The 25,505-nt window shown below is 42.0% G+C and overlaps 1 protein-coding gene and 1 long non-coding RNA gene across 3 annotated transcripts in view; one reads left to right on the top strand and one right to left on the bottom strand.

The window, feature by feature from the left end:
• Nucleotides 1–25,505, bottom strand: part of LOC109417164 (leucine-rich repeat neuronal protein 3-like) — a 505,905-nt gene that overhangs the window by 409,760 nt on the left and 70,640 nt on the right. The gene's annotated exons all lie outside the window — the stretch shown is intronic.
• LOC134291408 (uncharacterized) lies at nt 1,309–5,499 on the top strand. Its single transcript, XR_009999078.1, has 2 exons — nt 1,309–5,110; nt 5,170–5,499. It is a non-coding gene; the product is annotated as an uncharacterized LOC134291408 (long non-coding RNA).

The raw sequence follows: 25,505 nt of genomic DNA, 5'->3' as shown, positions 1-25,505 counted from the left end.
AATCTCCGGACGAATCATTGGACGAACTCTTGAAGGAACATCAAGTGAAAGTCTGTGGTGAAATATTCCTGAAATTCCTTCTGTAATACTTGATGGGAATCTTTTGCTGGAATTGCTCCAGAGGTTTCTCCGAGAATTTCTTCACAAAACCAGCTAGTGATTGCTACAAGGAATCCTTTTGAGATTTTTACAAGGATTACTTTAGTAATTTCGCTTGGAATACCAGAAGAAATTCCTACTAGGATTAACCTAAGAATTCTTGCTAAGATTTTTCAAACCTTTATAACTGGGATTTTTTAAGTATTTGCTCTTGGGAATACTCTGAGAATTCCTGGACGATTCCCAGCAAAAATTAACAGAGGAATCCCAGTAAGACTTCCTGGAGGATTCCACAACAATTTTTTGAAACAATTCTAGCATGATTTCCTAAAAAAAAGTCTCAAGTGGATTTCCAGCTGGAATCACTGGGGTGAAAATCAGAGAAGAGTTTCAGGAAAAATCCTTGTTGAAATCCCTGCAGGAATCCCAGATGGAAACTTTAAAGAAATCGCTGGAAGAATCATGGTAGGAATTTCTGGAGAAACCTCAGCTTGCATGAGCAATTCCAGCAATAATTTCGGCAGGAATCCTTCGTCTCTTCAATTGCTTATCCTGAAGAAAAACAAGCTATATACCAAAAACAAAACTCTTTTGTAAGAATACGATACAGTGATTTACAGGAAAAACTCCAGCCACGAAGACCATTCCGACGTTCTCTACGTGTATTCGCCGAACGGCGACAATTTAAGTAATTTGACGCAGACTCAGACCGACGCCGATTAATTTCAGCTGCCACTTAATTTCTGTTCTGAGCGCTCATGATTGTGCAGAGAGCCAAATTGAAAGAACTCCATCCTGATTTCCGGCCGCCTTAACCTGTGGCCTGGTCAAATTTCTCGTTCGACTTCTTTTATTTCCTTGTTAAGGCTGCTCCGCCATGAGCCTCTGGGCCTGCCTCTGCTACGAAGTCTTGCAGGGCTCCAATCTAATATTTGCTTGCAGGTTGCGTTCCGCTCTCGCCGATCTACCTCCACTATTGCTCCCGAGTTCCAGTCGCTATCGGCCTTTGATGACATCGACTATGGACCTCCACGTTGGAAATCCAATTGTGAGGCCACTTTGCACGAATTTTAAACCGCAGGCATCTATTTATGAAGACTTGCAGCCGATGAGTGTTCTCCACTGATACACACCAAGTTTCACTGGCGTACAGCAGCACATACATCACGTTTGAGTTAAAAATTCGGAACTTAAAAATTCGGATGACTAATCACACTGTTTTTCATACATTTCTTAAACTCGCAAAAGCAGCCTCGCTTCCTTGATCCCTGCACCACTGTCGATCTTGGTACCACCATCGGCCGCCATTTGGATATTGGATTTTGGATATTGAAAGCTATCTACATTCTCCATAGTTTCCTAAGTTACTGCCAAGCTGGAAGGGTTGACCGTGTTTACATGCAACGATTTGGTCTTGTTGACGTTGATGGTGGCATCTGCTGCCGTAGACAAGCGATTGGCAAGAGTATGATCACAGCTGCCGTCGTGAATAGACGCATGCAAATGTGCTCTTAGCAGTCAGCTTTGTCTTTGCCATTAGTTTGTGCTGTGTAGGCAAACGTTATCGCGCGCGCATTGTCTCCCGGTCGTTCACCGCTGTGTCGGTCGTCTGTGGTGCCGCTTTGTGTCGTCGGAAGCAATTTAATTGCACCGAAATGTGTGAGTTGATCAACACTGCACAGTTTCGATTCCCGGTCGGTAGCCCTCGATCAACATGGACAGATATTGCAAACTTTTTAAAATCGCTGGAAACGAATTTGCTGCTCGTCGAGACAGCATATAAAACAGCAAAGGATCGTTCGCTGTTTGTGAAGTTTGTGTCTTCGGAAGCGATGATGGAGGAATTGAGAAAAAATGCGGATCCGAAGAAGTTCTTTTACGCAAATGGACAAACCGTGGAAGTGTGTGTGTGCGTCGCTGGCGACAATGTCCAGTACGTTCGATTTGCCCCCGGAATTGAGTGACGATCGTTTGTCGCTGCTACTCGCAGAGTATGGCATAATCGAAAAAGCAGTTCGCGAAAAATTCCCACCTGACTCAGGACTTGGTCACATTTTCAACGGCGTGCGTGGTGTATCCCAAGCAACACAGAAAACATCTTTAGAAATCTTAACTTCTAAAGATGTATTATAAAAGTGTTGTTAGCGTATTAGAAAACATCTTATGTTTGTATTTAGTTTTATTTATGTTGGCTCATAACAAATAAGAAAAGAATATAATTTACTTTATCATGCTCGAAATTTGATGATTGTTTGATTATACAACACTTATAGAACATTATTTATGTTCTTCTTATAACCTTGGCAATACACAATGTTTACTTTTTCACTCAATTATTATGAAACATTATGACCACACTCCAGCTTAAGTTTTTTTTTCATCTGCGAAGTATACACCAAAAGTTTCTTCAAAATATAAAGTTACTTGCTAACAAAACTAAACACCAGCTGAATCGAGCCTCTCTTGAGTTCCAATTGGACGAAACTGCTCGACACCCAACTGAGAACCAGCTATCTATCAAGCTGAATTCTCCTGCAAGAAGAGCTACAGTGGTCGCATCTTTATTCGGGTCGCTTTTCCCGTTACGTCATGAAGGGGTAACATCTGCAATCCTGGCAAGCATTCCGTCGGTGCGCTTCACTTTTTGGTCGGTCAAAATAGAAGCCACAACCAAATCCCCAATCCGGCCACATCACATCGCATCACGGTCACATCACCACCACGAGTCGCGGTCAGCGACTGTCTTGATCTGACGTTTCAGGATCTGACGAACTGCATTGCCATTGATCGCATCACTGAGAGCTGCAGGCTAATTTTCTCAACCGCGAACCGTGCAATTGCGGATTATTCCGGGCTCTTGTTAAATCCCGCGGGAACTACACAACAACGAGGCAATGGACCATCACCAGAAATGATTATGTTTACTTTTGATAATATTTTGACATTTCGATAGACTTCGCCAGGCTTGGCAATAAGGCGTAATACTGTTATTTTGGCGTTGTGATTAGTATCGAAAATCGAAAATAAAACCAATTAATACGTATGCTGAATAAATGTGTTCTAGATGTAATATAAACGCTTTATCAAGTTGTTGTGAAATTTATTGCAGAGTTGTTCAAATGATGTAATTAGAATGTAATTTTAATCATCATATTCATCTAATAAAAGTACTTGTACAAATGTCAAATGCACCTCATTAGAAAAAAAACCGTACAGTGCCGGATAAAAATATAGATCCACAAATAAAAATAATAAGTTGCAACTAATTTTCCTTACTTGTTGGTAGTCATAAACAAGTGGATGTTGTATTGGGTAGTAATTTGAGACTTTTACTTGAACCTCTTATATAGGGCCCATATAGCCGCAGTTGTAAAAGCGTGGATATTCAGCTGGATCATGATGGGGATGTCGGGTTCGATTGCCGGAAGCACTAATCTGAGAAGCGTTACTCAAAGAAGTAGAATTTGAACTTCAATAATTCAGTAATAGCTCCGTATTAGATGTTCTTCTTCATGGCATAACGTCTCCACTGTAATAGAACATGGTCTCAATTATAGCGATTATAGGAATTTAAATATTTTTAACATTTTTGAACGGTACTGTAAGCTCCGTGGACTGTCTGCCATATTGCTTTTTTTCGTGTGGATTAAAAAAATCAAACACAAATGGATAATATGGCTAGTCTATGATACATTTTTTTATCCAGTTCAGAGGCGCATGAATTATGGAAAAGTTAAATTGGAAACTGAACAATAAATTCTGAAGCGCATATGATACAACACCATCGCTAATGAGCAAGACCATTTCATAGCTGTTCGAATAATTTAATATAATGAACTTCAACATTTGGAAAGCATTTTTCAGGTTTACTTCATTATGGTTTTTGGTAAAAAATATATTTATATCTATATTTATCGCTTTCAACATTTGTTTTGATGTGGTTTTCTTTCTGTCAGTTACCCTGTCTTGCGACTGTCACCTAATATTTTGTTGTATAAGTGAATTCTACAAGTCATATACCTTTCAAATATCTTAATTATAAACATGCAGATGGTTATGTACTATAAACATTTTATGCACGTCCAATGACTAGACAACATCTTAATTCCAACCTACGAATGTGATAGTATTATATCAATATTCTTTATGATTTTCAAATTGATAAATAGCCTGATTGCAACTTATCAACGTTACAGAGTAGATGGGAACGTACCTCGGGAGTATTATTAGTGTATGGGGATACATCTTATACAACCTGTAAGATGTTTTATAAGCCGCCATTTTTTGCGCTGTTTTGCTTATATAAGTGTTCGATATTGAGTTGAGAATACAAGAAATAAACAAACGATTATGTATGAATAGTGAATTTACAACTATTATATAACAAGTAGTGTTACTTGGGATACATCGACATTGAAAAGGACATCCCTCCTGCGATTGACATCGGAAACTTGAAAGGACGTATGTTTCACGACGGACTGAAAGATGTGTGCTATGATTTACAGTTTGTCTTAATCTCCAAACAGTAAATATCTTGTATCTGTTGTTGTTAATGTATAACAAATAGTTGACTTTATGTCGCAGAATGTGAGATTCAACGCAGTCGACTATAAATCATGGTATATGCAATCCATACCATATGGTGACATTATAGTATACTGTGCAAGTATTATTGAATAATATGGAGATGGAAGTTCGCAAGTAATGGTGGCAATATTACCTCACCTTATATCAAACTGTTTGTGCTTATTTTATGCAACACACTTACACATGTGCGTTTTATTATATGTTACTGATGTTGAACAATATGACAAGCAGTTGCACGCATCGGTATTTGTGAACTAATAAAAAACGGTCGAAGGCTGTAATGATAACTTTCAAAACAAAGAAAAAACAAGTTCTTTTTATTGGTGATTTTTGCGGATCTTTTCCGGTAATCTAGTCCAGCGACCAAAACCGACAGCTGGTCAAAAACCTCTCCGTCGTGGCTCCGAAGAGAATGGAACCGAAGGTAAGCAGTTCCGAAACATTTTGTTTCTTTATATTCAAGTTTAGTTTTACCGGTTTCAGATGTAAAATTTAGCGGAATCGAAGTCCGGAATGTGGAATTTCACCAGATTGATGTTTGTTTGCTTCGGATACCTTGGACCGAGAGACCCGCTTGAGGAGTTCCGGTTTGAGTGCTTCACCGAATCTGAACAGGCCAAGCAGTACAATCGGCCAGGGAATGAAAAAGAAGTTCACGTCAGCAGAATCTCGAGTAGAGCAGTCGAAAAGCGAATGCGAGAGATCCGTGGAAACTGGGTAAGAAGTTTTTGCTCAGGAAGATTCCGCCTCACTTGATGTTTACTGCAGTATAGAATAGAACATTACAAATTAATAAATGCTATATAAAACGTATTTGTTATTTTTTTTCATTACATAGCACATTGTGTGCTAGAACCATATGTCATACGTTAAAAATACCATGAAAGACTATAAATCAACAATAACACATACATGTTCATTTTTCTTCCAGATTTATTGTGCAACCATTCTCTAACCATTTGCTATGCAGTGAACTGCCTGAAAACTGAATAGTATATTGACCATATCCTTGACTGTTTTGCGAAAAATTTGTTCGAGAGAACGAGCGATTTTTTATGGTAACCTATCTTAACCGCCTATTCCACATACTGTTATTTGGCGGATTACCATTTGTCATACTGGCAAATATGTACATGGAATGGTTATCTTACTGTTGTCACGAATAGTAAGAGAAGTGGTTACATAACATTTGCTTATATTCATCTACAGTATGAGAAACGTTGCGTTTACAGTTACTGATTATGCGGGCTTCTTGTGCCGAGCAGTGGGCCATAAGAAGAGTTCCTGTCCTCAACGTCGAAGTCGGAAACATCAGGAGGAGCAACGCAAAAAGCCCGAGTCCACCTCGTATGCCGCTGTCGTGTCTCGGGGCGGAGCGACATCATCAGAAGCATTGGTCATTTCGGAAGATGATATCATTGAAGTTTCGGAAGACATCGTTGAGCCATTGGACACACTAGATGTGGAACAAGATCAACCAACTGATTGTGAATCCGGTGTGCAGGAAAAACGTCCGATGACACAAATGGAAAAGCTGGAACAAGTGGCCAAGGCAATACATGAAGCGATGTTGAATCCGACCGCTGAGTAACGCCGAGCTCAGTACGCCGCGTCCGGCTCCAGTTCAGGTTCCGGCTTGCGTGTTAGGAAGAAATGCGCACGAAGAACATTTTATTAGTTTTTTTTTTCAATTGTTTTTGGAATAAGAAATTATTCGCCCAGAATAGTGGATCCGTAAAGTTTTTATGTAAATAAATGAGCCTTAATAAATGATTTGAAAAAAAAAAAAGATTGGCAAGATCATCGAGTTTGCTCTGCATATCAGAGCGCCGTTGAGCTATAAGGGGCTGTCCATAAACCACGTGGTCATTTTTTTGGGACTTCTCAACTCAGGTGTCATCTGTGATCCACTGCTTTCTCCAGGTGCGTAGCTCAATTGAATTATTCTTGCCTGTGGCGATGAAGGCGTTCTTGATGGTGCATCATTGATCTTCTACGCTTCCACCTTCCGGAATATCCGGAGCACGGTTCTCCAGCTCCTCAACGAAAGACCTTTTAACCGTAGCGTCTTCCAGTCGGGTTGTGTTGAACCGGCGCCCGATTTTCTCCTCCTGTTGACGGATCTACGCAATGCGCAGCCGAGTCTCGCCGATTAGGAGATGGTGGTCAGAGGCATCCCATGACGTTCTCATAGTCCGAGTTGTCGGAACCAACCTTCACGTTGAAGTTTTCCATGAGGATTTTGATATCACTTTTTGAAATCTTATCCACGACAGCATTCAGTTGGCTGTAAAAGTTCTCTTTGTCTTGCATTTCGGCAGCATCGGTTGGTGCATAACATTGGATCAATCCCGTGTTCTGAATCTGGCAACAATTATCCTCTCGTTAAAAGTTTCCCACTTCATGGGCGCAGTGGTGACGATGAGCGTGTTCACCTCGTAGGCCAGAGTATAGCAGAATTCGGCCTGACGCCTGTATTCTTTATAGATCGGCCAATGCACTTTGATCATTCCTAGGATCTCAAGCTTCATACAGCATTCCTCATTGGCTAGTTGAGCCAGTTTACTCTGCTGGGCTAGGGTTAATACATTCCAAGTTCCAATTCTTGTTCATTGTTTCGCGCTAAAAGTCGTTATATTAGTTCATAATCATTCATTTTCGGTTTCTGTAACGGTTTTTGGGTTTCGAGCACAGAAAGTTGTTGGGTTAAGGTCCCCTATCCATTATGGTGGGACTGCCACCTTAGGTATAGATTTTGGTGGAGGAGCAATTCATACTCAGCCACTTGATGACAGAACAGACACTGTTTGCGTCATACCTCCTTGGTGGTCAATCTAGCTCTAGCGTCAGAAGGACAGCAGTGCCCATGCTGCACTACCAGCTAAGCACACAACTCTTAGCTATCGGCCTTTGTCATCGTTTGACCCGTGGAAGCATGAGGTAGGAACTTGTGAGGACCAGAGCTATGTAGGACGCTTCTTGCCGACTCACCATTTTGCAGCCCAATAAGTAAAAGCAAGTAAGTTTTTTCTGAGTACACCAAAATCTATCCGATAGTATCGAATTACTATATGTAACAGAAAATCCACAAGCGAAGATTCAATCAAGCTCTAAATTAAATTCCCTTTTCCATCAAACCTCTCAGGAGAGCCATTAGGGCGCATCTCATCTCGTTCCTGCTCCTCGGACCATGAGTTATCACATCCCATTTCGTTAGATTTTGTGACCTCTACCCACCCATGGCCGATGCAAGCGCCATTTCGGCAAACGACTTGAAAATCAAATGAAAGTATAATATTAAATTTGTCTGCCCAGAAACCCATATCTTCTCGTTATCGTTATCGGTTTTCGGTGCCACACTCCCCGACCAAGCAACCAAGCAAGAGGGCAAAAAGTTGCACACGAACGGACGGAAAGTGCCATCCTCGGATAATGTTTTATGTCGTTAGATGATGCTAAACATAAATTTTCTCCCGGTTTTCTAGTTTGATCCGGAAGTCGGCTCTCCGTACTAGCTAACAGCTAGTTCATGGCAGGAAGAGGATGAGGATGGCTGCCGGAGACAAGGCAGGCTAACTTTGTTTCCGGAATCAGTGTCCTTCCCGAGCCCTTCGTCTCGAAGAATCGTACTTCGAATACAGCAGTGCAGCACCCTGCAAAGACGGAGGATCATTGCTTTGATACCATATAAGATACACCGATTTGCTCGAGATTTGCCTTCTTCTCGGCTGGGCTGTTCGGATGCTGCAATATCACCAGCACTCCGTCCCCCCAAAGGCAGAGATGGATGGTTGGTCCCTGAATGCGTATAAAAGTGCAACTTTCATATCGTTGGATTGTGGAAAAAACTGTTGGTGAGGGAGCAGGAGGAAACGGGAGGGTGTGGGTATCGGAAAAAGATAAACCACGCAGAACTTCATTGAAACAAATACCGTCTTCCTCTCTGTTGGCGTTAGGGGAGGTCTGGCGGATGGGAGCATGTAACTAAGAAGAAATAAATCCTGGATGTGCAAACATAATATTCTTTGATTCGTTTTTTTTTGCTCCTACGTATGGGCACGTTGGGGATTCACTTCGAATATCACTCTAAGAAACATCAATACTACTACGGATTAAATTGCAGTTTGTTTAAAAGATGTTATATTTTTTACCATGGAATTTTGTTCAGAATGTTTTTTTCCTTTATGGTTGTATGAATGCCTTTAAGACATGTTACAGCATGTCGTTAAAAATAAGCCAGAAATGTCCCTAGGAACTGGAGATATTGCCACAAAGGATTCCATTCAAGGTTAGTGCTATACTCTGACCTACGACGCGAACACGCTACTCGCCACCGTGGAGTTGGTTTTCTGCTCAGCGCTCACGCCCACGCTGTACTCATGAGGTGGAAACCTATTAATGAGAGGATAATTGTGGCCAGATTCAGAACACGAATTTGAAACCTTACCATGATCGAATGTAACGCTCCAACTGATACTGCCGAATTGCAAATCAAAGAGAACTTTTACAGTCTACTGAAGGCTTAATACTGAATATTGCAGAAGGTTGAACGTTGAAGATCAATGGAGCGCCATCAAGAACGCCTTCATATCCAGCGGCGAGAATAATTTGAGTGAGCTACGCACCCGAAGAAAGCAGTGGATCACAGATGATACCTGGAGGAAGATAGAGGAGCGAAGGAACGCCAAAGTCGCGATAGAGTGAGCGAAACACGAGGATCCAAAGCCGTAGCCCGTCAGCGATATTCGGCTCTCGAGAAGGAAGTGAAACGCATATGTAAATAGACGGGACAAAAGAGCGTAGGCGGAATCCCTAGCCGACGAAGGCAAGAAAGCCACAAACACCGGTGACATCCGTCTCCTCTACGATGTCTCACTCGCCTTAGTGGGATCAAGATGAATGCTACGATGCCCGTGAAAGACATGTCTGGACAGTTACTGACCGACCCGGCTGACTAGTTGGTTCGAGCACTCTAGAGACCTTTTTCAAGTGTCGGCCACGCCATAAACACCTCAGCATGATCCGCCAAGGGTTCGACGCATTACCCGTGGCAACACCGAAGCTCCATCAGTGCAGCAGATAGAAACAGCCATCCGTAGCATGAAATCTAACAGGGCTCCAGGAGTCGATCGCATATCAGCTGAGATGCTCAAAGCTGACCCCGTAGTGTTGGAAATAGTGTAACGATTTCCTCCAGTGCTTAGTGAGTCCTGAGTTCTGCATTGCGCACAGATCAATGTTTGACGATCTCTCACTTTCTTTGCAACATGATTGATATTTAATAAATGCAATAGAACCCAGAAGTGAATAGTTGAGGATGTTTGCTTGCTAAGTGCCAAGTTATAGTCGGTTTATTCCATTGATACCTTTATGAATTAAGGATTAAGTTTAGGAGAGTCGCATCTTGGGAGATTTATAGTGTTACTAAAATGTAAGATTATGCTAATTCCATTGTAATATCAGTGAATAAATATTGAATTCCTAGCAGTTTTGAAGCTGCAGAAACAGTGAGCTGCTGTCAAAAGGTTTCACTCTTCCCAAGAAGTTGCGTCCCTAACAAACTTCAAAAATTTTATGGACTACCTGAGTCGAGGTAGGTATGGAATTCGGCGGGAGCAGAATCCGCAGGGAAAAGTTAGCAACACGTTTTAAGTTGCTAGAAGAACAGCATCGACTACGGATTGCACAGCTTGAGGAGGAAAGCAGACTTTCTCGCGAGGAGTACGAACGCAATGTGGAACGGATCGACCAAGCGGCAAAAGAAGCTACTAAAAGGATCACATCGTACTTTAAAGCTAAGAGGGACGCAAGAGTGGGGAAGTGTAACAGGGAACATGTCGGCGAAACAATACCAGTCGTGTACTACTCGTTTAGTGACGGAACCCGTACTAAGTTCACTAATAATCCCACTGTACTACTCGACGGAATCGATCCTGACCCGCAAAGTCCGAGAGTTCAAAGGGTTCAACCGAATTTTAAGCCCCACCCCGAATCTGCAATCGAGTGTGATGTCGAAGACCTACATACATTATCTGGTCCTGAGCTGCCCGGCAAAATCGGCGAAATTGAAAACTTCCGTAGTAAGGAAGAGTCGACTGAGAAAGTAGTGATGCACTTAACAGCCAGCGGCAAGTCAAGCTTGCGCAGTATCGTCCAGTATGATGCCAGTAACATTGATGAAATTCTCATTTCATCCAAGTCAAGTCCTTCCCGTAGTATGGGACAATCCGAAATAGTAAACACAAGCAACACTGTGCCCATCACTCAAGCGAGTACGGTATCGAAGTGCGTTCAACTAGATCTCACTTATCACAGCTATATTCCTGAAACACCAGCTTCGCACACTCGCAGCTACGGTAGAGATTATACACAAACGTGCCCCTTGTTGATTGTATGTAAACCTTGCGGATATGCCGCCGCGAGAAAAATCAACTGTATTCGAGTACGATCGATTGATGCAGCATTCGGGATTAGAGAGAAGAACTTCGCTTTCGATTACGATGGATGTCATCTACTGAGAAGAACTGCCGATATGGGATTCGACCCAGGAGGAAGAACGATAACGCCAGGGATACTGTGGAATTCTAACTACCTGCTAAATAGTCTACAGTGCATGTGTGTCGGTATTTTCAGCACATATATAGAGATCAAGTCGAAAGCATTCTCATCACAGTGGAAATACGACGACGGCGATAAATTTGAGAGTCGAGATTGTCGAGATTCTGTTACTGCAAAGCTGGTCAAAAGACCAACGTTGTTCGTTTGTATACACAAATTGGAGTTTGTTGTTGATGTGGACTAGCAAAGTTCCAATGGCTTCAGCAGTATTGAGTGATTAACAAATTCAATGGATTTTTTTTGTTATGAAATGCATTTCATGGGAGTCTGCAGTCAAAGCTCGAACTATCTCTGGAAGTATAAGAGTAGAAACAGATATGTTGTTCGACAAGTGATAGATTTGGAGTGTCTAAGTTATTCTGTTCACAACGGAGAAGTCGGAACTACACGGGTGGGGGTATGTTGGAAATAGTGTAACGATTTCCTCCAGTGCTTAGTGAGTCCTGAGTTCTGCATTGCGCACAGATCAATGTTTGACGATCTCTCACTTTCTTTGCAACATGATTGATATTTAATAAATGCAATAGAACCCAGAAGTGAATAGTTGAGGATGTTTGCTTGCTAAGTGCCAAGTTATAGTCGGTTTATTCCATTGATACCTTTATGAATTAAGGATTAAGTTTAGGAGAGTCGCATCTTGGGAGATTTATAGTGTTACTAAAATGTAAGATTATGCTAATTCCATTGTAATATCAGTGAATAAATATTGAATTCCTAGCAGTTTTGAAGCTGCAGAAACAGTGAGCTGCTGTCAAAAGGTTTCACTCTTCCCAAGAAGTTGCGTCCCTAACACGTAGTATCCGCAAAACTTCTTCTTCTTCTTATTGGCGTAACGTCCTCACTGGGACAAAGCCTGCTTCTCAGCTTAGTGTTCTATGAGCACTTCCACAGTTATTAACTGAGAGCTTCCTCTGCCAATGACCATTTTGCATGTGTATATCGTGTGGCAGGCACGAAGATACTCTATGCCCAAGGAAGTCAAGGAAATTTCCTTTACCAAAAGATCCTGGACCGACCGGGAATCGAACCCGTCACCCTCAGCATGGTCATGCTGAATACCCGTGCGTTTACCGCCTCGGCTATATGGGCCCCTATCATCCGCAAAACTACTGCATAAATTATTCTGCAACATATGGGAAACCGCGACATTTCCGGTCGACTGGATGCAAGGCGTCTTCGTAAAGGTACTCAAGAAGGGTGACCTGACGGTATGCGATACTTGGCGGGGTATCATGTTGCTGTGTATCATTCTCAAAGTCCTTTGCAAAGTGATCCATAACCGGATACAGGAGAAGATTGGTGCAACTCTCCGGTGGCAGCAAGCAGGATTCCGTGGCGGACGTTCATGTGTATCATATTGTCACAGAGAACAGACATCCAGGCTAGAACAAATTTCAATCAGAAAGTTGTGTAAGGATTTGAATCTTCACTTGAGTAAGGTTGCAAACCAATATACGATTACAACACCAACGCCGCCAAACACCATATTGCCACAGTCAGTGGTGAATTGAAACATTTCAAGTGGTGAATTTAATTAGTATGAGAAATTAACCGATTGCAGCGCCACGGTATTGCCACTTGTGTTGCCGATTTCAAATGGCCGTTAAATTCCTTACACAGCTTCGGAACTGGACTTGGATGTCTGTTCTCTGTGATATTGTCACGTTCCGTATTATTTTGGAGCAAATCAATAAATTCCAAGAATCTCTTTGCCTACTGTTTATTGATTATGAAAAAGCCTTCGTCCGTCTCAATCAAGAAAACATGTGGGTAGTCCTCAGGTGCAAAGGTGTCCCTGAGAAAATCATCGGTCTCATTGAAGCACAGTACAGGGTATTTTCGTGCAGAGTACTGCACAACGTTGTCTTCGATCTCATCTGGGTCGTTGCTGGAGTGAGGCAAGGGTGCATCCATCACCGCTACCATTCCTCATCGTAATCGACGATTGATCGTGAACCGTGGGTTGCTGTGCTGTGGCAGCCTATTACCATGGAGCACCTAAATGACTTTGAATTTGGCTGATGATGTAGCTCTCCTAGCGCTCTGATATGCAGAGTAAGATCGATGATCTTGCCTTCTCGGTGGCAGGTCTCACCATTAACGTCAACAAGACCAAACCGTTGGATCTACACACGGTCAATCTTTCCAGTTACACGGTAGCTGGTCAAATAGTGAAGAATGTTGAAAGCTTCCAGTTTGTTAGACTAATGGCGGCACCAAGATTGACATAGGTGCACGGATCAAGAAGGTGAGGGCTTTGCGAGTTTAAGGATTGTATTTAAAAACAGCCAGATTAGAATTGCGATGGGGATCGCAATCGGGTGACATCTTGGGTGACATTGTTCGAAGGAAAAAGTAAAAAAAGACGCGTGTTTGGGGCGGGTGCACATTGTCCTTCCTCGTGAAGTGATCAATATGGATGCACACTTGGTAGCAAACAGTATTGCAGAAAATTGAAGGAGTCAAGAGTGGTACCGGTCGCCCGAAGACATGGAGCTGGATGAAATCACTCCGAGTATTTTTTTTTCTTTACATACTAGAAGAAGTTGGGGTAATTTCGCCAATGTGTTTTCATGAAGACTCCTTGAGTCTGTAATATCTGCAAATTAATATTGTAGCTCTGGTGCTGGTTTAATATTGAAGCGATAAAAATGTCACAGCAATCATTGGGCAAATTTAAAATAATTTGCTTAATTACCTCAACGGCTGTCGATCACAGCTAGCACATGGGACTATTCTTAGTACAATACTTAATTCGAAAATAGCTATCTTAGCTTGAAAGTGTGGGAACGCGCGACTATTTCCGTGAGTCGGTCGGTTTCCTCGGTAGGAAGATGGGGACGCGAATATTGAATGCGGAATCGGAAGCGCGAGATAACTTTCATGGGAAAGTCGGATTTCACGATTAAGTAAACGATCAATGCGGTGACGCGTTTAATATTGAACGATTGTTAACGTATGTGCATTACCCTTACTATCGCGACCAAATAAATCATTTTCGGGATGAAGACCATGTCGTGTATTTTCATATTACTAGTGGATCATATCACCTACCAAAGGCGGCTGCAAGATCCACACCTCACCCTACCATACTAACAAATACTCCTTCCCGAGACAACTGTGGGGATACTGTGGATCCCACGGTTTCTAGTAACGAACTAACATTCCTTTACCTTTCCTGATGATCGTAAGGACGTGGCCGGCGTCGTTATTGACTTTAACATATTGAACTCTCGAGTTGTGCTCATTGAAAGTGTGTAGCTAGTCCCAAGCACCATTCATTGGATCTCTTTTTTTTTTCCTTCTAAACCATAGGGGGAAAAATCTGCTCAACAGACACCCTAACAGGAAGGTTAGGGTAGTGTGGGGTTAAGGCCGTCTTCTACAACACTAGTAAAAGCCAGGACTACTCTCTCCTCGACCCACTTAAACACATTCCTATGGTCGCCAAACCCTACGTCTCTCCGGAACCACCAAGAAGGTATTGCTTCAGAGGGGGGCTAGTGCACATCGCACCCTCAAGGTTAGCTGCGTAGCCTAGCAGCAACGAACATCGATGACTCGCTCTGGAGGGTCGATCACGGTAACATGCTGGCGCTTAGCCAGTTTCCCGAGCGGTCCTCGCCAAATTCTTGAAGAAATTCCTGGAGGAATTATTGAAGGAATTCTTTGAACAATTCCTGAGAGAAATTTTCAAGGAATTCTTGGAGTAATTCCTGAATTCTTGGTGGAAACCTTGAAAAAAGTCTTGAAGGTATTCTTGACGTAATTCATTGAATTCTCTAAGGAACTCTGGAAGAAATTCTCGATTGTTGGAGGAGTTCTTGTGGGGAGTATTGGAGAAATTCATGGTGGAATTCTTGGATAATTTCCTGAAGGAATTCTTGAAGAAATTCCTGCGGGATTCATGTAGGCATTTTTGAAGGGATTTCTGAAAAATTCCTGAAGATAATTCTTGAAAGAATTTCTGGAGGAATTCCTGAACGGATTGTTGGAGAAATTCTTAGCAGAAGTTTTGGAAATTCTTGGAAAAATTCGGATGGGATTCTTGGAGTAATTCCTGATGTAATTCTTGGATAAATACTGGGAAGAAGTCTCGGAGCAGTTCCTGGAGAATTACCTGAAGGAATTCTCGGAGGAATTCCTGAAATTTTCCCAGAAGTATTTTCTTGAGGAATTTCCAGAAGTTTCCTGAAGAATCTTGTAGGTATTCATAAAAGATTTTTTGGATGAATTCTTGAAGGAATTTTTTGAAAAATCCATGGAGGTATTTGTGGAGAAATTACTAAAGGGATGGTTGGCAGAAGTTATAGTGGGACCCCTGGAGAAATTCTTGGGGATTCTCCTGCACGAATTATTGGAGGAATTCCTGGAGGGATTCTTGAAAAAATTCTAGGCATATGTATTGAAGGATGAATTCTTGGAGAAATTCCTTGTGGGGAGAATTCTTGGTAGAATTTCTAAAGATATATAAGAGGAATTCATGCAGGACTTTCTGGTGGAATTTCAAGAAGAATCTTTTAAGGAACTCCTGAAGAGTTCCGGGAGGAATCCCTGGAATAATTCTTGAAGGACTTCCTGGAGTAATTCTGGGAGGAGTTTTTGGCGTATTTCTTTAAAATTTTTTGGAGGGATTTCTAAGGAAATCCCTGAAGGAATACTCGAACGAATCCTTAGAGTAATCCCGGAAATATATTCTTGAGAAATAACAAAAGGTTTCCTGAAGAGTCATGGAGGTATACATACAGAAATTTCTACAGGATTTTTTGAAAAAAATCCTAAAATATCCCTGGAGGAATTCCATAAAGAACTCTTCGAAGAATTCCTGGAGAATTTTCTGAGATAATTTTTGTTGAAATTCCTTGAAAAATTTCATCATGAATTCTTGGAAGAATTTCTGGAGAAATACCTGAAGGTAATCTCGGATGAATCTCTGGAGTAATTGTTGGAAGAATTTCTGGAAGATTTCCGGCGGGTTTCTGGGGAAATTCTCCGAGGTATTCCTGTAGAAACTCTTGAAGGAATTCCTGCAGGAATGCTTGTAGAATTTCTTGGCAGAAGTCTATGAGGAATTACTGAAGAAATTTTTGGAGAAATACCTAGAGGGTTTCTTTGAGAAATTCATGGCAGAATTTTTAGAGAAATATATGGAGAAATTCTTAAAGAAATTCCTGGAGCAATTCTTGTACAAATTTCTGGTAGAATTCTCGGAGGAACTCCTGGAAGAATTTTCGAGGAGTTTTTCGAAAAATTCCACGGCGGAGCGCCTCCCTAAATACCCCTTCGTCGAAGTATGATGTCTTCCACCTGCGAGGGCTTGGCCTTGGCCTAGCCACCTCTTCTTCTATCCGTTGTCTGCTGTTGTTGTAGTCGATACTGAACCGCCAGGTGGTCGCTGTGAGTGTAGCCATCATCTACTCTCCAGTTCGAACTACTTGTTAGGCCAGGACTACAAAAGGTCACGTCAATATTGACTCCGCTCCGTTTCGACTATAGGTACTCTTGATACCGACGTTAGCCAAGTCGACATCTAAGATGGCCAGTGCTTCTAGCAAGATCTGACCCCGCTGGTTCGTGAAACGGCTTCCCATTCCACAGCCCAGGCATTAAAGTCACCCGCTATTACCACCGGCCTTCGCCCTGTTAGCACAGTCGTTAGGCGGTCCAGCATTTGCGTGAACCGCTCGATCGGCCATCGCGGAGGCGCATAACAGCTACAGTAGAAGACCCCGTTTATTTTGGCGACCACGAAGCCCTCATAGGTAGTAGACACCAACTCCTGCACGGGGTATTTACCCGTCGTCCATATCGCCGCCATTTTCCTGGTCCCATCCGCGACCCAGTTGCCGTTGCCGGCGGTTACACGGTATGGGTCCGATATGATGGAGATATCCGTATCCCACTCAGAAACCGCCTGACAAAACAGTTGCTGAGCCGCATCACAGTGGTTCGGGTTCAGCTGCGTTACCTGCACTGTGATTTGTTGTTTACTGCGGTTTTCTTGAAGGCCGGGCATCTTGGACCACCCATCGGATGTCTGTTGTTCGAGGATTTCCCGGTACAGATCATGCAGATGGGCGGACTCGTGCAGCTTTGGGCCATTGGATCTCTGTGGAACTTCGATTGTTCTGGTCAAGCACGAAGTAGCAACTACGATGTGTACGGTTATCTTTGCCTTGCTTTGCTCAATACATGGAGTGTACCACTTTCACGGATTTTCTCCCTCCCTACAAAATGGTATTCATATTTGAATGACCCCTAGCATGGGTAGTGTTGGCATCAACAACCATGCGCCTCTGTGTGTTTCTTAATCTCCTTGGAAACACATGGCTGATAATAAAATCACCAGAAAGAAGGTGATATTGGGCCTAGAGGGTAACATTGGTCCATCCAACCCACGGATTCAGTATTGATCAGAGAATCTGACGGTGGATGCAAAGAATCTTAAAGCTATGTATTCTAAAGTAGTTTAGCACACAATATAAATTCCTGTCGTATACTAAGCGTCCGAAATAGTGGCCCAATGTCACCCCGCTTTGGCCCAACACCCCCGTATGACGGTATAAAGATAGAAAATCCCCTAAATGTCAGCCTGACTAAACATTCGCCTTCGCTTAACAGATGAAGATTGATACGCTCATTTACCAACTTTTTCTTCTCATCGTTTGCCTAAGCTCGATCTCATTCAAGAAAAGCTAAAGTCAAGAAATTCCCACTCTCTGCTGTTTTCCCTGCACACAATAAAACAAAAATTAAACTTTCGCACAAATTTCCTATTAATAGAACTCAAACAAGAATCATTGCTCCAATATTTACGCATCTCGTGCCGTTTAACATACCTTCATCAAATTTCGGCATAAATATCCCATTCTGATTTTTCAATTTGCTTCGCGCCACGCGTTATTGCATTGAGCCGGCGATACGGCGCGGCGGCTGTGTCGCTCTTGATCCGTTGACTAGCTTGCTCCGTCGCGCACGGCGTTTTTCCTGCACGCCGAGAGTGGTTCAATTTTCACTCAACACAGAGATAGCATCATCGCCGTCATCGCTTACAACTTCCAAATGTACCTACGATGGTCCAGAATGGAGGTTGGCTCCTCTAGGAGGAATGGTTGTGCCTTCAATCATCGTCACCCATCCGTCACCTAAGGGGCGATAGAGAGAGAGCCAGCTGAAGGACCGATACCGGTGCGATGCGGTGACAGTCTGATTGAGCGACCAACTGACTGACTTGACTTCTCCAGAACACCGCCATGCCATGGCGCTGTCTGTGGCGGCGACCAATCACAAATTAATTAATTAAATAATTAAATTTTAAATTGAAGCGTAAACGTCATTGTCACCGGGTGGAAACCAGGCTCGGGCAGCATGCACAAGGCACCTACTGCCCTGGCTCTGCGACGAAGCGTGATGAGCACCATCAGCTGACGGATGGTCGGACGGTAACAGGGGCAGTGTGGCTTCTAATGAGAAAATGGAAAACGTTCCGCATCGGGAAATCCATAAGGGATGCACGGTGACTTGCTGTGTCTGGCTTCTTGTGACATTGCTCCGAAAGCCGGGAAGCGGAGATTTTCCTTACTTGGTCAGATTAATTAATTATTACTGTCTCGTACACATATAAGTTGAAGCAGACTTGCACTATTGGGTACCAGGTGGTTGCAGCCGGTAGTTGCATCAGCAAATACCGGTTGTATCGTTGATTTACAGGAAGTAAATGGACGGGGATGGGATGGAAAGCGCAGGATTAATAAGTTGACGTTGAATATCATGAATGTTGAATGTCTTTTGACTGTGTCAAGCAATTTATTGAAATCATTATGCAATTTCGCTGTTTGTAAGACGTACCTGAAGGAATAAAATAGACCCAATTGAGATCTCTAACTTATAACTAATAAACTTCTATTTTCAGGGTCGGAGGGTAGAATGACGTATACCCATCAACTAAGCTTGACGAATTGAGGTGATATCTGAGTGTATTTTTTTTACGTAAGATTTTCGACTGGAAGTTTAATGTTTTGGAGATTTTAGCTTTCTCAGTCTAGGGAACCCAAACGATTAAATTGGCATTGCCATTGGCATTGGTTGTACAAGGTTATGACACGAATTTCCCAAATGGAGGACCAACTGATACCTGATACAGGGTTGTAAGGAAAATCTAAGCGACTGACGTTGTAGGGGTGAACCTTAGGATGAGCTCCTGTCCAACCCACTGAACCCGTTGCAAACTAAGAGCAAATTACTGCAATTGGCTTATTTCGCTACTTCTTCAACGTTTGAACTCAGAGCCAAATGATGTTCTTAAGCAGCAAAAGCTCTGACAGGCAAGTTCAATTCTTTGTCGTCCAAAACATTTAAAGTGTTCAGTTCATTTTTGGCTCGCGTTCAGTTCGAATACAAAACTATTTGAAAGAATAGCCTATGTTTGAAAGAAGGAGAAACATCTGGTAAAAAGTAAACAGCTTCAACACCTGAACTTAAATTATTGTTCTTTCAACATTTTAAAAGAAGCAACATCTTTAAGAAAAAAAAATGCTGCAGCTATAACATCCAAACACAGTAAGAACAGCCTATGTTCAAAAGAAGGAGAAATCTCTGATAAGGAATATGCGCACGCAGAAGCTCGCTGCATTTTACACATTGGTAAGAATGCCAGCACTGAATATATGCATATACCACAAAAGAACAGCCTATTCAAAAAAAAAAAAGAAAAAAGAAACTATCAGAATTATTAGTATGGAGATATTATCATCAAACCTTTTCACTTAGTCGTTACACTGTACTATTTGCGGCCACAATACTTACTCTCCCATCAGAGATTTTTCCAGCTTTTTTAGATAGGCTGTTCTTTCGAGGTATATGCATTTTTTTTTTTTTTCTGTTCGGGTGAGCCACTGCGACCAGTATTTAGATCTTTTGTGGCATTACCCGTATCCTTAGTATTTAGTGCATGTCGTACTACTCCATTGTCATTGAGAGGCAATGAAGCATCGATTTCTGTACAGTTCCTGTTTTGTTATACCAGAGGTGCAAGAAATCGATTGCGATGAAAAGGTCCCGTTATCATAGAGATTTAAATCACAGTGAAAGAGCGCCCCTAATCAAACACAATCTATTTGAATTCTGAGAAAAACAAAACAATGGTACTGATATTTATCCATGCATCGGAACTCTAGCCCCATTCATGTCTTGCTTCTAGTTTAGTCCCAGGACAACAAAGAAAAACCCGGGACTTTGGGCTAGTTGCAAAACTCTGTCAAATTTGAGAATGTGTTCTGCAATAAGAATGCACGTGAGTCCTTGAATTACCAGAACTTAACAGTCCGTGATAGGTTAATACGCAGTTAGATACGTAAAGCATGTTTGTTTTCCTAACATCAAGTGTAGTCTCGGGTGGGCAAAGTCCGATTCTTTAACTATCAGCAAGGCAGAATAAATGCAATTTTTAGAAACTGTCACCAGTAACAAGGACTTTGTACCATGAATCCTTATTACCAAAACACATTACCCCAACTTGACAGACCGGATGTCACTAGGGTTCGGTTTGGTAGATCTTGAACCGTAACGCAACACATAAAGGCGATCTACCAACGTTACGGGCTCCGTTAAAGATCGAGCATATTTTAAACCCCCTCAACCATTCATCCCTCAGCACGGGTCGCCTGACACCTTGGATTGGGGTTCCCTGTTTAGTGGACTTTTACCCCCGGAACAGGTGATCCGTAGTGTTATTCTTAGCCAATTGAGACAACCGCTACCGACACTACACAGCTATCTAGGCTGATCGGGAAGAGAAGTTAACATTGATGGTTAACTTCTAAACGAGCCCGTTCAGCCGCAGAGGTATATGCATAGATAATAATTTAACCGTTCAACTAGGCTGTACATGGGACAACTAGAAATATTGTGCAACTAGTAATCCTCCTTAGAATTAAAATCATTATAACCCATTCGGCTAAGTGTGTTTCAGGCCTGAAATCCATGTTTTCAGCCTTTTGTTATTTCAGCCTTTTGTTACATATCCATAGTTTCAGCCTTTTGTATTCAGCTTTATGTGCATTCAGCCTTTTGAAGTTCAGCCTTATGTTACCATCCCAGTCCTCTAGAGGGTCCACATTTAGCTCATCCTCGTCTGTCAACGCTGCCTCGAGATTCTGCGCGTATGCTAAGGCGACAACCGGTTGCTTCAGTCCTCTTCCTGAATTACCTGCGTAGGGTAAACAGGTATAATATGCCCCCCCCCCCCCCCTAAGCAGAAATGGCAATGTATCTGAAACTGGCGCCTTATTCCATCTATTGTTCCCTGCAAATCGTTGTTACTAAAGTTATTGAAGTGTTGCATGCGAACTTTGCCTTTGGAGAGGTGGCTATGGAAGCTTTGAAAGGTTTTTCGAAAACGTTCCAAAATTTGCCTTTTCAAAACAAACGGGGCAATACGCACCATATAGTCGCGGCCCGTGGCGTAGTTGGTCACACGTTCGCTTCATATGCGGATGGTCATGGGTTTGATTCCCAGCCCCGGCACTTGCAATTTTTCGTCAGTTGCTCTTCACCGAGAGCGGCTGACACTGACCCTCTTCTGACCCCATGGCTCAAACGGACCCGGATACCTGGACACCGGCGAATTGCTACTCATAATGGACCCCCAATCGGACTGGAAAGGAACAACGGCCACCTATCATCCTTGTGCTCATCATTCTATCATTTAGAGTAGAAAAGTGAAAGCAGCAGAAAGGCAACCAGTTCGATAAAGTATAATAGAATAAATCTAGGCTCTGTACAATACTGTAGGTACAGCAGTCAATTTAAATCGCTCACGTAGTGCCCTAGTGGACAATAGAGCTGTAAATTAGGTTAAGTGATTAAGAATAAAAAAAATACGCACCATCAAAATAAAAACGTCCAGCCCCGTGATGAAACTGTCCCAGGGGATAATTCCACCACATGCTTACCCTAGGAGGGTCTTTCAACAAGTGTTTAACTGCATAAAAGTTGCAAAGTAACACAAGTGAACAGAACTAGCTTCGTTTACAATTAAGTCAGCTTACAAGTGGTAAAATATTACGCCAAAAGCCTCGATTTCAGACTTTTTGATATTTTCATTGCTTTTCTGTACCAATCCGCTAACGGACCAGCTTGATGGCAATTATTCTTCAATATTTGAGATTTCTAATCGATCACGCATGCAAAAAGCGCTTGAATCGCTAGAAAATGAAGGGGGGCGTTTTGCCCCGGTGGGGCGTATTATACCCTTTTACCCTATTTAGGTTTCTCATGATAATCTAAGCGTTGTGGGTTGGGCAGCGGTCGCACTCGCGTTCGAACTGCTCGTAGAATGCGTCCTTGTCATTATCATTGCTTCCGGAGTGTAGGCTGTGCACGTTGATCAACCTAAAGTTAAAGAATCGGCCCTTGATCTTCAACTACTGCGGGTGCTCCGAATGAAGTTGAGAGATCGACAGTTCAACGTACCGAGTTTTCAATTGCAAGTCCTTTTTATTCGCTGGTGTCCTTTGTATTGCTCTCTGTTCGTATTATTCTGTTGCTAGTTTTCCGTTAAGGTACACCGGGGCAAGTTGAAATGGGTGGGGCAAGATGAAACAGCGGGTTAACATGATGTTATCCAATAACGGTAAACTGCTTGAATGCCATAACACATAGTTTTTGATTCAAACAATCTTTTGGCGAAAGAAATATTTCCAAATTGTATTGAAATCTATTTCAAAACTTCGTGTTTCATCTTGCCCCGGTGTACCTTACAATGTTGATTTACGGCTGTCGCGTTGGGCCGAACACCAACCCCATACTTTCCGCCGTTATTGAGGCCCTAGCTCCATGTCTTTATTGAGGTCAATAAGAGGTAGTCGTCCCGGCGTTTCCGGTTGGGACGAAGCTTCCTGTGTACCGGCGCACTGATGTGAACACTCCAAAACATATGTTCCGTGGTTTGCTGTTCTGTAACTCCAATGCACAATGGTCCACGGGCCGTAATTAAGTGGAAAAAAAATATTACGCCTAAACTATTAGTTTTAGCTAAATGCTGTCTTCGGGAAAGTTTCTTCATACTTTTTGAAATTTTTTTTTCAACAATGTAAAATTAGGGTGGTTCAAATGGTTCTCAAGATTACAATGTCAACTTTTTATTGATTTCATATAAAGCAATGAAATGTTCTACAAAGTTGAAAAGCACTTAATTTTGAACACCTTTGCCGAAGAAACCATATTGCTATCTCTTATGGTTCCAGAGATATTATTTTTTACAGAAAAAAATAGGGTGATACTCGAAAAAAAATGTTTTCTTTCAATAACTTTTTATTCATTGATTTCTCGCAAAAACTTTGTTCCGAGCAGTTTTAGTGCATTTAATATGCAACATTTTTTACAAAGACAGCAAAGTTCTATATCCTCAATTTAAAAAGTTATTCATGGTTTTCTTCTAAAAATGGCCTATTTTTGACACTGAATATCTCAGAAGGGCGCAAGCCGATTTCAAATCTTTTGGCCTTGTTCAAAAGATCTTATTCTCATCTTTCAATGGCGAAAAAACGAAAAGAGTGTTTTTTGTTTAAAGCGTTTAAATTAATTTTGCAAATACGGAATTTTTCATAGAAAAAGAGCCCTAAGTACGAAAATATAAGAGATACGAGTTTGTCGTCTTCGACAAAAATGTGTGATATTATAAGTATGAAAAGTGTTCAGTACAAAGTGTTCCGAAAAAATCAACCAATAAAAACATATTGGAAGAAAACCGTTTCTTCTAAGGGATTTTAGTTCCTGATCCTGCGGATCATCATTTCAGTTGGGCAACTTTTCCTGGAGTGGTGTTAGAATAAAAAAATAAAATATGGTACACTAAGATGGGCTTTCCGGGGCGGTTAGAGTGTAATGTATGTCCGCGCTTCACGACGCTCCAGTCTCTTGCAGGCTCGCTAAAACGAGTTGAAATAGAATAGCAATAAGAAACTATAGAAAGCGAATGTCGCTGCTGTTCCCATTGCTCTCGCTCGCAAACATGTCGGGTATCTATCTGTCAAACTGTATACTTTTTCGCTTTGACACCTCTATCCCGGCCTATCTCCGCCAGTTAAAGATGTTGCGGTAGCAACGCCAGCGATATTCTTCCTCTATAGTTTATTACCTATGCTGATTTATCGACCGTATTCTATTAATAACTTGATGATTTTGTGGCTATATCGGACTCTTTCTACTCATAGTATAAGGGAGTAGAGATCAAAGTGGATAATGAAATGATAGATATGATAGAATTCGCTAGGTAGCGAACAAGTGTGAAAATTTTATAGAAGGTGAAATTAGGCAAGTAGGCCATGTATTGAACGAATACATCGAATGCGTGAAACTTCTGCCGTGCGACCTGTGTAAGGTAAGGTGGTATGAACTACCAATTAAGCCGATCTGTTTAAAAGCACAGGTCGCACGGCAGAAGTTTCACGCATTCGATGTATTCGTTCAATACATGGCCTACTTGCCTAATTTCACCTTCTATAAAATTTTCACACTTGTTCGCTACCTAGCGAATTCTATCATATCTATCATTTCATTATCCACTTTGATCTCTACTCCCTTACTATGAGTAGAAAGAGACCGATATAGCCACAAAATCATCAAAATAGTTTATTACTTCTATTAGAAATAGCGAGCCTGCGACACATTGGGAAGCGCTGATGTATATGGTAGCGAATAGCATGCTCGCTTCAGCATCGTAACGCTGCAGCAAGTGTAGTGGACGAGATCAACACACATGAGCTGGGAACAACTTTCATAGTTCTTTGTTGATTAGTTATTATAGTTAGTAGGAGATACACAGAGGCGCATATTCACTTGATGCTCTTTAGACGTTCGTTTTATATACCCAGCCCACTATAGTCTGCCAAAATTCATATATCAGCAATAGAGCGCTATAACTGCATGACCTTCATGTGAAGGTTCTAATTCTTATCTGTTGATGGATTTCACCCAGACAAAACCCTCTAACTCTTTGGAGACGGCATTTTCACATTTCTGGATGCAACCTCGCTGGTCTATAACACGTTTGTAAAGGTCGGTTTTCACGGCTGGGTTAATGCGACCCATTCGTCTCCGAAGGGTTGAAGTTTATTGAACATGGTCATAAGAGAACAAACAATTAAGGGGTATCCAGTTAGCCTAGTGGTTAAGGCTATGGATCGCCAATCAGGAGACGA

The sequence above is a fragment of the Aedes albopictus genome, chromosome 3 (genome assembly GCF_035046485.1).
Source record: "Aedes albopictus strain Foshan chromosome 3, AalbF5, whole genome shotgun sequence".
NCBI lineage: Eukaryota > Metazoa > Arthropoda > Insecta > Diptera > Culicidae > Aedes > Aedes albopictus.
The sequence above is the reverse complement of the archived record's forward strand: the minus strand, read 5'-3'. Positions and strand labels throughout refer to the sequence as shown.